Here is a 12,953-nt window from a genome sequence, read left to right on the forward strand (position 1 = left end):
TGTAAACTAGTTATTTATGTATCTGCTTTGCTTGTTTTTGTTTTTTTTGTTTGTTTTTTCTCACAACTTGCAGTACCAGAACTGCATTTTTTTTATCGGAGATCAAATGCAGTAGGTCCAGGGAAAAAAAAGATATTCAGAATATAGTGTAAAATTACATTGTCCAGAACTGTCAGCAGATAGTCTTTAAAAATACATGTAAAAACATAATTTGTATAATTTGTTATAGAAAAATCTATATTTTAATTCCGTTCCGGTACATTGATATAGGACTATACCACTGTGTGTAAGGTTTTATGCTATACAGCCATCGTTTTTAGATTTTTTAAATTAGGTAATGATTCCACACATGTAACTGCTTTGCAGAATTTAAGCAGCTCAAAATCTCTGTGTGCTTCTGCCATATTTTCTTTTGTGTCAGCACTGCTCGCATTACGAGTTCTCACAGGATGTGATTATAATGGCCAACGTTTTCCAGCAGACGTTTTCCTGAATTAGTTTAACCAGAAATACCTGTATTGTTGTTCAAATACCAGTTATTGTATTGCCTGATGAATATCACAATATACCGGTATATCGGTATTATCATGTACCCCTACTATTTAGATGAATTCCCAGTATAGCCTTGACAGTCAAAACAAAATTCTGGTAATGTCCAGATAAGCATTTTAAGTGTGTGTGAAACCTTATCTAGCAAATACCACAGTTCATATTTGTTACAAGTAACAGCATCAGTCTGTAGTGTGTATGATGGCACATAGCAATATACTGGTTTATCATTGGATACCCCCTAAAAGCGTCAACTACAAGATTTAAAAACATACAGTATCCAAACCAAGGTGTGGTTTTCATTCCTGATCAGCACCATCATTGTAAGCATTTGGCTATTTTTTCATACCCTATATTCTTTAGCTTGTTTCCTGCAGACATTACTTTGACCCTCAGCTTTTAACGTAATATTTTTAGAGCTTACAGAAGTGTGGTGTTTTGAGGTTTCTCAAAGATGCCCATGGCCTTGAAATAATTTTAATCTGTGTGATCTTGATTTCTATTACATACTTCTTACTGTAACCAGGGTTAAGGCCGTGTGCAGTACACATCACAGCAATCCAGCTAACGTAAGAGGTGCATTTACACTTGTACAGATATTCTGGAATGAGTGGCCAAGAGGACATATTCCGGAAGATTTTGCTAGTGTAAACGCTACAGAACACGTTTCAGAATACGTTCTCTTATCCTGTCAAAATTTGGGGTTCGATTCTGGCACAGCCAGAATATTTGTTATTAGTGTAACTGTGCTGAGGACATGTTCTGGAACGATTCAAGAAAATTCCCAGCAGGCACGACGCGCAAGCCAGCTACGTCATCATATAAAACTACTATTAATATCAAGAAAGGTTAAACACTGCATGGGTGGGCAGACAGGGCAGCCCAAATTCCCACCTAGTCCATGTCTATGAATACAATGCATCTACATATAAGGGTCCCCATTTTGTTAAACTGTTACATGAAAAGACTTATGTTAAGTATTATTAGAACTGAAACTAAACATTTCATTTAACCTTTTCACTGACCCACATGTCTGTCACATGCTACTTGGTGAACACGAGAACTGCATTGCTTTTGCACCAATCTTCACATAAAAAAGAATATATTGGTTTGATTTAATTAATATACAACCAGAAATCTTACCCATTAGGCTACACTGGCTTTTGTTGCAAACATCAGTCTCAAAGTTATTCTATATATGTTCTATATACTATATACTTGGAGAAAGAATCCTTGAGGAGGTCCAGAAGCATTTAAACTAGAAAGGAAGGGGGGAGAAAACAAAAAAACAGAAGGGAGACCACATCAAAACAAAGGCAACAACTCGGGTAAGACAGCTATTAAATATATGTATCTTAATGCTAGGCGTCTGAGAAACAAAATGTTAGAACTTGAAGCTACTGTACTAACAAGTAACTACGATGTGATAGGTGTTACAGAGAGTGATGGAGACGAATATAATATTAGTGGGTACACACTGTATAGGAAAGACAGGCAGGAGAGGCGGAGGGGTAGCGCTATACATAAGAAATAGTCTTGAAGCCCAGGTATTAAATCTGGACAAAGAAAACAACGCTGAATCAATATGGGTCAGAATAATGGACAAAAATTCAAAGGGCATAATAATAGGAGCATGCTATAGACCGCCAAATTCAGACGCAGAGCAAAATAATCTGTTATACAATGACATTAGATATGCGTGTAGAAAAGGAGAAGCCATACTAATGGGGGATTTCAACTTCCCCCATATAAAATGGGAGAACCCGGTGGGGAGCACAACGGACGAAACTGAAATGGTGGAAATGACAAATGACTGCTTCCCAACGCAATCTGTCAAGGCACCGACTAGAGGGGAGGCATGCCTTGATTTAGTCTTTTTCAAATAACGAAGACAGAATAACTAAAACAGAGGTCAGAGAGCCATTGGCAAACTCAGACCACAACATGGTCTCATTTGAAGTGTTTTTTAAAACCCCAAAAGTAATGACTAAAGCTAAGGTTTACAATTTTAGAAAAGCAAACTATGAAGGTATGAAACAGACTAACAGAAGTAGATTGGAGTAAAATAGAGAAAACATCCACAGAAAAAGGATGGCTGTTTTTTTAAAAAATGTAGTACTAGAGGCGCAAAATAATTACATCCCAAAAGTAGACAAATCTAAATCTAAAACAAAATGGCCAAAATGGTTTAATAGAACCATGTGTTCATAGTAAATCTTCGATCTTTGTAACGCGCCAATTAAATGTTATTAATAAGAGAACTAATCAACCCAGATAAACATTAAATTCAATATCAATTATTGAATTGTTCCTACAAAGTCATTGCAGCTGTGAGAGGAGTCAATGTCCAGGGAACTATTAGGGGAAGGATTAATTAATTTATATAGGGTAGTAAAAAGACTACTAATTAAATTAGAATAATATGATTATCTAGCCAACGCCAGAGCCTTCCTAGATTTAACCAGGCGGCCCTTCCATGCGATGTAATGAACGTGCAGTTTAGATTCCTGCCATCTCTGTTCTAGTTTACATCCATTATATTTAATCTTACGGGTTGTATCATTTAACCACGGTGAGCTTTTTTTAAATGACACTCTCCGAGTTTAGATTGGCGCGACAGTATCTAAGATACCAGTCAAGCTGGTGTTGTAGCAATTAACCAGCTCATCTACTGATGAGGACTCAAAGAGTGGTAATGAGCTGAATACATCAGAAAGCTTAACAGCAGTTGAAGAATTAATTACCCAGGATTTAAATGTACAGCCCACAGTCTTTGTAGATACTGGCAGATTCACCTCAAAAAGAATGGCAAGATGATCAGAAATAGTAAGATCTGGGGTTATAACGTTCTTAACAGCTAAACCACGAGAAATGACCAGATCTAAAGTACGGCCACGATTTTGCAAGGACTTTTGACATGCAGGATAATCTAAGGAATCCAGTAGCCTCAAAAATTCCAAGGAGTTTGAATCAATGGAGTCAGAATCAATGACAACATGAAGGTTAAAATCACCCAATAAAAGAATCCTATCATATTTGACTGTCAATATACTGTAGATAGCAAATTTGCTATCTATATTGAAATATCGGGTTTGACTTAGGTGGTCAATAAATAATTACAATATGAACAGGTAATGAACTGTTTAATGTCAAGGTTAAAACTTCAAAAGATGAATAACCTTCAACAATTTCCTGTTTGATTCTAAGTTCACTACGGAAAACAGTAGCAAGTCCACCTCCCTGCCCAGTAGAGCGAGCTTTCTGGAAAAAAAGAATAGTTAGGTGGAGAAGCCACAATCAGGGAAACATTGTCATTCAGTCCCAGTGAAGTTTTTGCTAGAGAGAGAATATCAATGTTGTAATCCTGAATAAAATCACTAATTAACGGAGCCTTATTAGACAGAGACCTGACATTAAATAAACCTAGACGTAAATTGGTCCAATCAAGAGCATGTGATTGAGCAGGGGTAATAGGAAGTTGACGAAGGTTACTGTAGCAGACACCTCTGTGTTTACTCAGCGGGTAGCGGGAATGGCAGGATACTTTAACCTGAATTTTACATGCCTCTTTAGATTCCCTCCTCTCCCCAGTTCCTAGTTTAAATAACTTGCTAGGTGATGTTCAATGTTATCAGCTAGCCTGCTTGCCTCTGACTCTAAGTAACTCTCTGTTGATTATTAATGTTTAATTAAGTACCTTGCAATAATTGGAACTTGTGACAGCGACAGAATGATTCTTGGTGATAAATCTCCCTCCCGACCTGTGAGGGTGCTGTGTAAAGGGAACAGAGTGCCCTGGACTGGATGGCCTGACAATTCATTTCCAGGTGGAAGTCGGTCATCTAGAAAGGGGGCACAGCTGCAGTACATTAAGTCATCACTCCAGAAGGAAAGCGATATGGCAACCACGGATTGGAGGAGAAACGGTTGCACTCGCTAACCAAGGGGGCGTGATTGAAGGTACAAAGGGGACGTGGCTAGGTGATCTGTTCCTTTGTAATAGTTAAGCTGAACTGGAAGGAGTACTGTGGCATTATTGTGAGTGTTTTGTTTGTTTTGCCATGTCTAAAATCTACTTGTTTGTTATTATTAGACGGCTAACACGATCCAGAGCTGTCGCTACAGGCAAGCACTAAACCCGGATAACACTGCACCTTGTTCATGAATAAATTGTAAATCACCACGAGCATAATAATAATCACTCTGGACTTGTGAATGTGTGTCTTCGTGTGTGTTCTAATGTGTTTACTATTTACAAACTGTGTCTAATTATTTCGGGACCTGTTGTTTTGAAACAGTGCATTATTGTGTATTGCCTGGGATTATTCTTTGTAGTTGCCAGACCAGGATCATAGCAATAAAACCAGTTTGGATCGTGAACTTTGTTGTCTGTCTTCTGTTTCACAATCACATCATCACTACACATGCTCACTGCAAACCACTTTGCTACACGTGGTGTGAGAAGTAAGGGATGGATCGTGCTACACTGTAGGCGCTGCATAGCAGACAGGAGGCTGAGGAGAGAAGGAGAGAGGAGAGGTACATGGCTCTAATTGAGAGGGTCGGTATCGCCATGATACCCCACACACCAACGAGACCTGTGATGACGGCCTCAAAAGCACGGGCACAAAAGATGACGGTAGAGGATGACCCGGAAGCGTACCTGGTCGCATTCAAGTGGCTGGCTACCACTGCGTCATGGCCGAAGGAGTTCTGGGCCAGCCACCTAGGGCCCTGCCTGATTGGGGAGGCTCAGGCAGCATATCAGGCCGTGACAAATGAAGAAGCCGCCCAGTATGACCTGGTAAAGCAAGCCATTCTCCACCATCTGAACATCACTGGGGAAACCCACAGGGTGCGCTTCAGGGAGTACGAGCATTTGTCAGAAATAAGCCTGAATAAGCCTGAAATAAGGGTGGTTGCCCAAAGATTCTGCGACCACATGGTACACTGGCTCAGCCCCGCTCAGAAGACGGGGCTACAGATGGGTGAGGCCATGGTTACCGAGCAGTTTTGCCATGTGGTCGGCACCGAAACCCAGGCATGGATACGGCGCCACAATCCCGACACCCTGGAAGAGGCAGTAAAACTGGCGGAAGACTACGAGGACTCCCTGATCTCCGCCAAGACCAGCCTACTCACCGCCGTTCCCGTATCACGGAGCAGCCGAGTACCACCTCCTCTCCCAGTATAACCACCCCCAGTACCACCACCTCCCAGAACCGGATTGAGATCTCCGAGACCGCCGACCCCAATGGGCAACCTTAACTCCCCACCATGGAGGCAAAGGTTAGTCCCAGCTGGGGTAGAGTTGCTGCCCCTGCCCCATTGCCATACCAGCAACGGGACAAACAATTAACCTATGCTCCCTCTGTCCCTACCTGTTTTAGATGCCAGCAACCAGGATACCAGGCCAGGTCATGCCCATCTGTGATGGAGTGTGACTTGGCCATTTGCAATTGGGCATCAGAAATGGGAAATGGTCGGGAGGGGCCTTGTATTGTTAATGTGGTTTTAGGGAACGTGAAAACCCATGCATTAGTGGACACAGGGTGTGGGCAGACCTTAATTAAGGCAGCTCTCTTGGGCATTGTGTCATGGCAGCCACAAGGTCAGGTTGCTATCTCCTGTATCCATGGAGATACGGCAACATACCCCCTACTAAAAGTATACTTATTGGTGGGATCGATAAAACGTCACCTAGTAGTTGGGGTGACAGAAAGGCTACCACACCCAGTAATTCTGTGCAGAGACTGGCCAAACTATAAAGAACTGGTCAAATTAATGGCAGTCCCGACCACACACATAAACGTGGCAGAAAAAGAAAAAAGGGAAATGATTGGTGATGTTTTCCCATCTATTTCGTCCAAGAAAAACTAATAAAGAGAGACGGATCGAAAAATGGGAGGGAACATTAACGAGACGAAGCTAGGGCCTGGTGGGAGAATGTGCTAAGGGTAACAAACAACAGTTAAAGGGAGTCGGAACGCAGTGAGACCGAGAGGGTGAGGTTATTGGGCCATTCAGAGCAAAGGCTACTCCAGCCCCTCTCAATATACTGGACATGTGGGACTCAAGCGCGGACATAGTGTAGGGCCAAAGCAACAACCCCTCACTAGTGCGCACTTATGGACAAGTCTGGTCTACTGAAGGTAAGGATGTTGAAGGCGCTGGAGCGCTAGTATTTCCACACTTCATTATTAAGGGGCGATTATTGTATAGGGTAAACCTTGCCACGGGCATAGGACAGCTTGTAACACAATTGGTTCCCCCGTCTTATTGGCTTGAGGTCATGAGGCTGGCGCATGATATCCCTTTTGTGGGGCACCTCGGAGCTGATAAAATGAGGGAATGGATATTGGCTCGATCGATTTGGGTAGGGCTTCATAATGAATTGTCAAAATATGTAGCCACATGCCCAGACTGCCATTGAGTAACGCCGGGTTGAGTGCAACCCACCCTTTGGTCCCACTGCCGATTATTTCCACCCCCTTTGAACGCATTGCAGTGGACATAGTGGGCCCTTTGCTACCTTCTGATTCCGGGTATATGTTATATACATATTAGTAGTGGTAGATTATGCAATGCAATACCCAAAAGCAGTTCCATTGAGGTCCACTAGTGCAGCTGCAATAGCCAAAGAACTAGTGCAGATTATGGACAAAGTAGGGATCCCCAAAGAGATACTGACTGATCATGGAACTAACTTTTTGTCTAATACGTTACAGCAATTTTACAAAATATTAAAAATACGTCCCATCAGGACATCTGTTTATCATCCACAGACAGATGGTTTGGTGGAACGTTTTAATCAGACCCTAAAGCAGATGCTGAGACAATTTGTGAACCAAGTGCAAAAACATTGGGTATCGCTTCTCCCCTACCTTCTTTTTTGCAGTAAGCAAAGTGCCGCAGAGTTTGACAGGGTTCTCCCCCTTCAAGCTCTTGTATGGCAGACAGCCTCACGGCATCCTCGATAAGTTGAGAGAGGGGTGGGAAGAGCACAAAGGCTCATCCAAAAATGCAGTGCAGCATGTGATCCTACTTAGAGATCGTCTGGATTTGGTCGGTCATTTGGCCCAGGACAATCTCAAATCGGCTCAGCACCGGCAACAGCAGCATTACAATCAAAATGCAATACAAACTTTTCGACCAGGAGACAAAGTAATGCTGCTTCTTCCCTCGTTGGAATCAAAACTGTGTGCTAAAAGGCAGGGGCTATATGAGGTGATTCAGGCTATAGGAAAAGTAAATTATGAAATTAAGCAGCCCGATCGCCGTAATGAACGCAAAATTTATCATATCCATTTATTAACCCTTTGCGGTACTATGTCTCACCAGGTCCGACATTACAATTTTCCCTTTCCGGTCTGACATCATCAAAAAGATGTAAAACACAGGTCTTTGTCAGGCCCCCACTCTCATCACACCAGATTTCACCAAGAGATTCATCTTCCACACCAATGCTTCGGATGTTGGTCTGGGTGCGGTTTTGTCCCAAACGGAAAGAGTACTGTGGAATTATCGTGTTTTGTTTGTTTTGTCGTGTCTAAAATCTACTTGTTTGTTATTATTAGATGGCTAACACGATACGGAGCTGTCGCTACAGGTCAACGTGCTGCAGTCGAAGAATTGGAAGCGTTTCGATATCCTCCACTATAGATTACAGCTCAGCAGCCCTGTCAGCAGTTGCAGTTTAAGACACAAGAGGGGGTCATGTCTTAATTAGCAAGTGTATTTTGGTGTTTTGCACTGTGGCGGAGTGTCCCGCCCCTATGTATTATTATTTGTATTTTTGTTTGCGGCGCGGGTAAAAGCGCTGCGTCTTTTATTATTATATTTAAAAACCCCATGAGGATGCATGGCTGATCAGCTACTGATTATTTAACTAGCTGACAGTCATGCATCCTTACCAAACGTGTGCAGACTCTGGCTGAGGGGTAATAAGATAATTAACAACTAGTTAATCCCTCGGCCAGAATATATAAACCTGCAGCTCTCTGCATTCTGGGTGGAGTGTACAGAGGAGAGTACGGGGAGCGGAGAGAGCGAGCAACATTTAAAAACAATTGCTAAAACGTGCTGGATTATCCAGCACGACACTTACTTGTTTGTTTGTTTATTCGTTTGGCGCTCGTGCCCTTTTGTTTGGTGTTTTGTTAAATCTTTTGTTTTTGTTTTGTTTATTAATAAATACGCTGAAGTGCCGTTGCACTCAGCTTCAACCGCCCATCCACTGTTTTGGTTTCTACTTCCTGGTCCGTGACGTCACCACTGCGAGCCAGACTGCCACATGCACCTTTTGAAAAGAAGGCTTTATTTGCAAAATAGAAACAAACTATGTAACACAATTTTTGTTCCTGGGTAGTAAGTGTTATTTCCTAATTGCTTATGCCTCAAAAGTATAGAAAATGGCTATTATTCCCCACAAACTTTGCTTTTGTGACTAGGACAGTGATATTTTGAAATTTACCTATTTCTAATGAGAAAACGGGCGAATTTGTGTCTTTTCGTTCACATAAAGTCAGAAGAAAAACAACATATGAATCCTAATTAACATGTATTTATACTAAAGTAATACAAAAATGACTACAAAAGATTTAGAAGTGAGTAGTTAGAAGTGAGTTTGCTTACGATTGTAAGTCGCCCTGGATAAGGGCGTCTGCTAAGAAATAAATAATAATAATAATAATAGTTTCTCGAGATTTACGATTATACTGTCAATCACTTTCACGAATCAGCCCCCAAATGTAGTCTCCCATCATGTTCTCATTATACTGTCCTTGGTAGCGGTGTTCAAAGTCCAGTATATCCTGGTGGAAGCGCTCGCCTTGCACCGCCGAGTACGCTCCCATGTTCTCCTTGAATTTATCAAGATGAGCATCAAGGATATGGACTTTGAGGGACATCCTACAGCCCATTGTGCCGTAGTTCTTCACCAGAGTCTCAACCAGTTCCACATAGTTTTTTGGCCTTGTGATTGCCCAGGAAGCCCCGAACCGCTGCGACAAAGCTGTTCCAAGCCGCTTTCTCCTTACTAGTGAGCTTCTTGGGGAATTCATTGCAGGATCTTCTTTATCTGTGGTCCGACGAAGACACTGGCTTTGACCTTTGCCTCAGACAACTTAGGGAAGAAGTCTTGAAGGTACTTGAAGGTTGCCGACTCCTTATCTAGAGCTCTGACAAATTGTTTCATAAGGCCCAATTTGATGTGCAGCGGTGGCATCAGCACCTTCCGGGGGTCCACCAGTGGCTCCCACTTGACGTTGTTCCTCCCCACAGAGAACTCGGTCCGCTGTGGCCAGTCCCGCCTGTGGTAGTGTGCCTTGGTGTCCCTGCTGTCCCAAAGGCAAAGATAGCAGGGAAACTTGGTAAAACCGCCTTGGAGACCCATCAGGAATGCCACCATTTTGAAGTCTCCTATGACCTCCCAGCCGTACTCATCATACTTCAAGGCTTCCAGCAAGGTCTTGATGCTGTTGTAATCCTCTTTCAGGTGCACCGAGTGAGCCAGGGGAAAAGACAGGTACTTGTTACCATTATGCAGCAGCACGGCTTTGAGGCTCCTGGATGAGCTGTCAATGAAGAGGCGCCACTCATTCTGGTTACAGGCGATTCCGATTGCCTCGAACAGACTGGTCACATTGTGGCAGAAGCAGAGCCCATCTTGACGGGTGAAGAAGCTGGAAAAAGGTTGGTGACGCTTCCTCTGATCTGCGACTTGCACACTTTCATCCAACAAGTTCCACTGCTTGAGCCTAGACGTCAAAAGCTCGGCATTGGACTTGGTGAGACCAAGATCTCTAATCAAGTCGTTGAGGTATTTTTGGTTGGGGTAGTATGGGTTTCTCTCCTCAGCTCCACCTCTGAAATTGTCATCTGGATCTACAACGTCTTCCTCGCTCTCTGACTTGCTGCTCTCTTCTAAAGACGGCTGCTCTCTCTCCGGAGGAGTGGGTACGGGGAGCTCATGGCAGTGTGGCACCGGGGCGATGGATGAAGGAAGGTCCGGAGACGTGATAGCAGGTGCATTCTTGCCAGTCCGACGTTTGGAAGGGTCCACCATGCAGAAGTAGCAGTTGCTTGAGTGGTCAGTGGGTTCCCGCCAAATTCCTGGGATAGCGAACTTCATGGCTCTCTTTTCCCCTCTATACCATCCTACAAAAATACATTTATTTCACCCATGACTAATGTGTAAGAGATTCTCGCAACATTTTTCATATATGTTATATTTTTTCAATAACATTGAAAATTGTAAAACATTTTAAAATTAAAAACTTTTACAATTTTAAAAATTTTAACAAATTTTATAACATAAAATTCCGAGCAACAATTGTCCATCTTACCTTCCAGAGTTTTTTTTGCAGTGCTCGCAGGTGAAATGAGGTGCCCAGGGTTTGTCTTGATCCCCGACAGGCATGCCGAAATATGCCTTGTAGGCCTCACACATCTTAGCAGATGCTTCCACGGAATACTTTTTCGCTCTTGTCTTGATAAATTGGCCGCAGACATAGCAAAATGCGTCTGCCGGATGCTTGCAGCCTCTTGATGCCATCTCAGAAAAATGCAGATATGTATCCAGTTAGGCAGCTGGAACTAAACTTAACTGGTGGGCTTAAGGCCCTTGTATTTATACTACTATTTATATTACTGGAAAGTTCTAGAAGTTACTCCAAGTTTACTCAGCACTGAATCTATCTGGAATGTTCTGGAAAATAGGTAAATTTCAAAATATCACTGTCCTAGTCACAAAAGCAAAGTTTGTGGAGAATAATAGCCATTTTCTATACTTTTGAGGCATAAGCAATTAGGAAATAACACTTACTACCCAGGAACCAAAAAAAAAAATATTTGTTACACGGTGTTATGAATTTCAATTGCTTAACAAGCTGTAATGTGAGTGTATTTTCAGAAAAAAGCGCAAAGCCTAAAATTCCAATGCGCCACTGGCTTATACAACTTTTGAAAATACATTTTGCAACTATCTGGAGTCGCAAAGGTGTTTTGCGACATGTTTTCCCTTTGCCCCTTTTGAAAATCAGGCTGTTTGTGTCTTAACGCTATAGGGAGGAAATACACTAGTCGTCCCATTGGTCTTCCTCTTTAAAATCCTTCTCCTCATCATCTTCATCTTAGGCTGTGTTTGACTATACCACTTCACCTTGGGGGGACCTTGTCTGCGCAGCTTGATAATAAGTAACATAACTTAAAATGTTCCCATCTGTTACAAATAGAGATTTTATGTAAGGGAATAGATAAAGAAATGTAATCATGTATCATTTTAAATTATAGTAGATTTTAATAGAAATGTAATAGTAAGATACATTGGAAACTGAACATAGTATTTAGTTATTTGGCAGACACCTTTATCCAAGGAAACTTAATGTTTTTCAAACATTAAAATACAATATACTGTATATGCACACAACATTACACAGCGTAACAACAAATTCAGTCAAGGGTGTCTGCTAAGAAATAAATAATAATAAAATATTACAATGGATTTCTTTCGAAAAAATATTAAGCACAGTAAATGGAAAATTGAAAATATGTACAATACTTCAAAACTGATTGTATTAGAAAATTGCAAAATATAAAGCGATCAGACGAATCCAAAACTTTTTCACCAAGAAAGCAACTATATGTTTGGAGGAAAAGTTCATCAAAAGTTTATCATGCCCAGTGTTAAACATTGTTTTTGTTCCTCAGGCACTGGCGACCTTTGTATTGTAGAAGGACCAATGAACGCTGCAAAATATCAATTGCTCAGAGATACAGAGCTAATCAACAGTCAAACAATTAACTTTGGTCACATTACACACGTGTTTGGCAGGGAAGGTGTTTGAACCCCATCTCTGCCAAACGCAGTCAAAACAAACACCATATACAAATATTATTTACAAAAACATTATATATTATTTACATATTTATTATAAAGCTGAACCTTTGCTTTAATTTATATATTTCAATAGAACAATTATAGAAATCACTTTTCGTGTTTTTTTCTTTTACACTAGGCAAGTCAACATTTAGCTGACATGTTAAATCTGTGAATCTAACAAATAAATCAGTAAAAAAAAATACATTAAAAACTTAAATCAGATTTTTACACTTGGCCAGTCAACATTTAGTTGACAGATAATTCAGGTTAGCAATTGAATCTAAATATATTTATTTTGACAAAACCCAGATTTATTTTCACAGTTTTAATTGTCAAATTGATTTTAAATGTTGAATTTGTGACTTAACTGTTTTCAATATTTATAACATATCTGAAAATACATATTTCAAAACTTAAGAATGTTTTTGTTAAAAAAAAATGTATGTATAAAGCTAAATCAGGGGAAAAAATGAGTTTTTTTGTTTAAAGCTAGTAAAAAAAAATTCTAGATTTAAATTAAATC

The sequence above is a fragment of the Acipenser ruthenus genome, chromosome 2 (assembly GCF_902713425.1).
Source record: "Acipenser ruthenus chromosome 2, fAciRut3.2 maternal haplotype, whole genome shotgun sequence".
Classification (NCBI taxonomy): Eukaryota; Metazoa; Chordata; class Actinopteri; order Acipenseriformes; family Acipenseridae; genus Acipenser; species Acipenser ruthenus.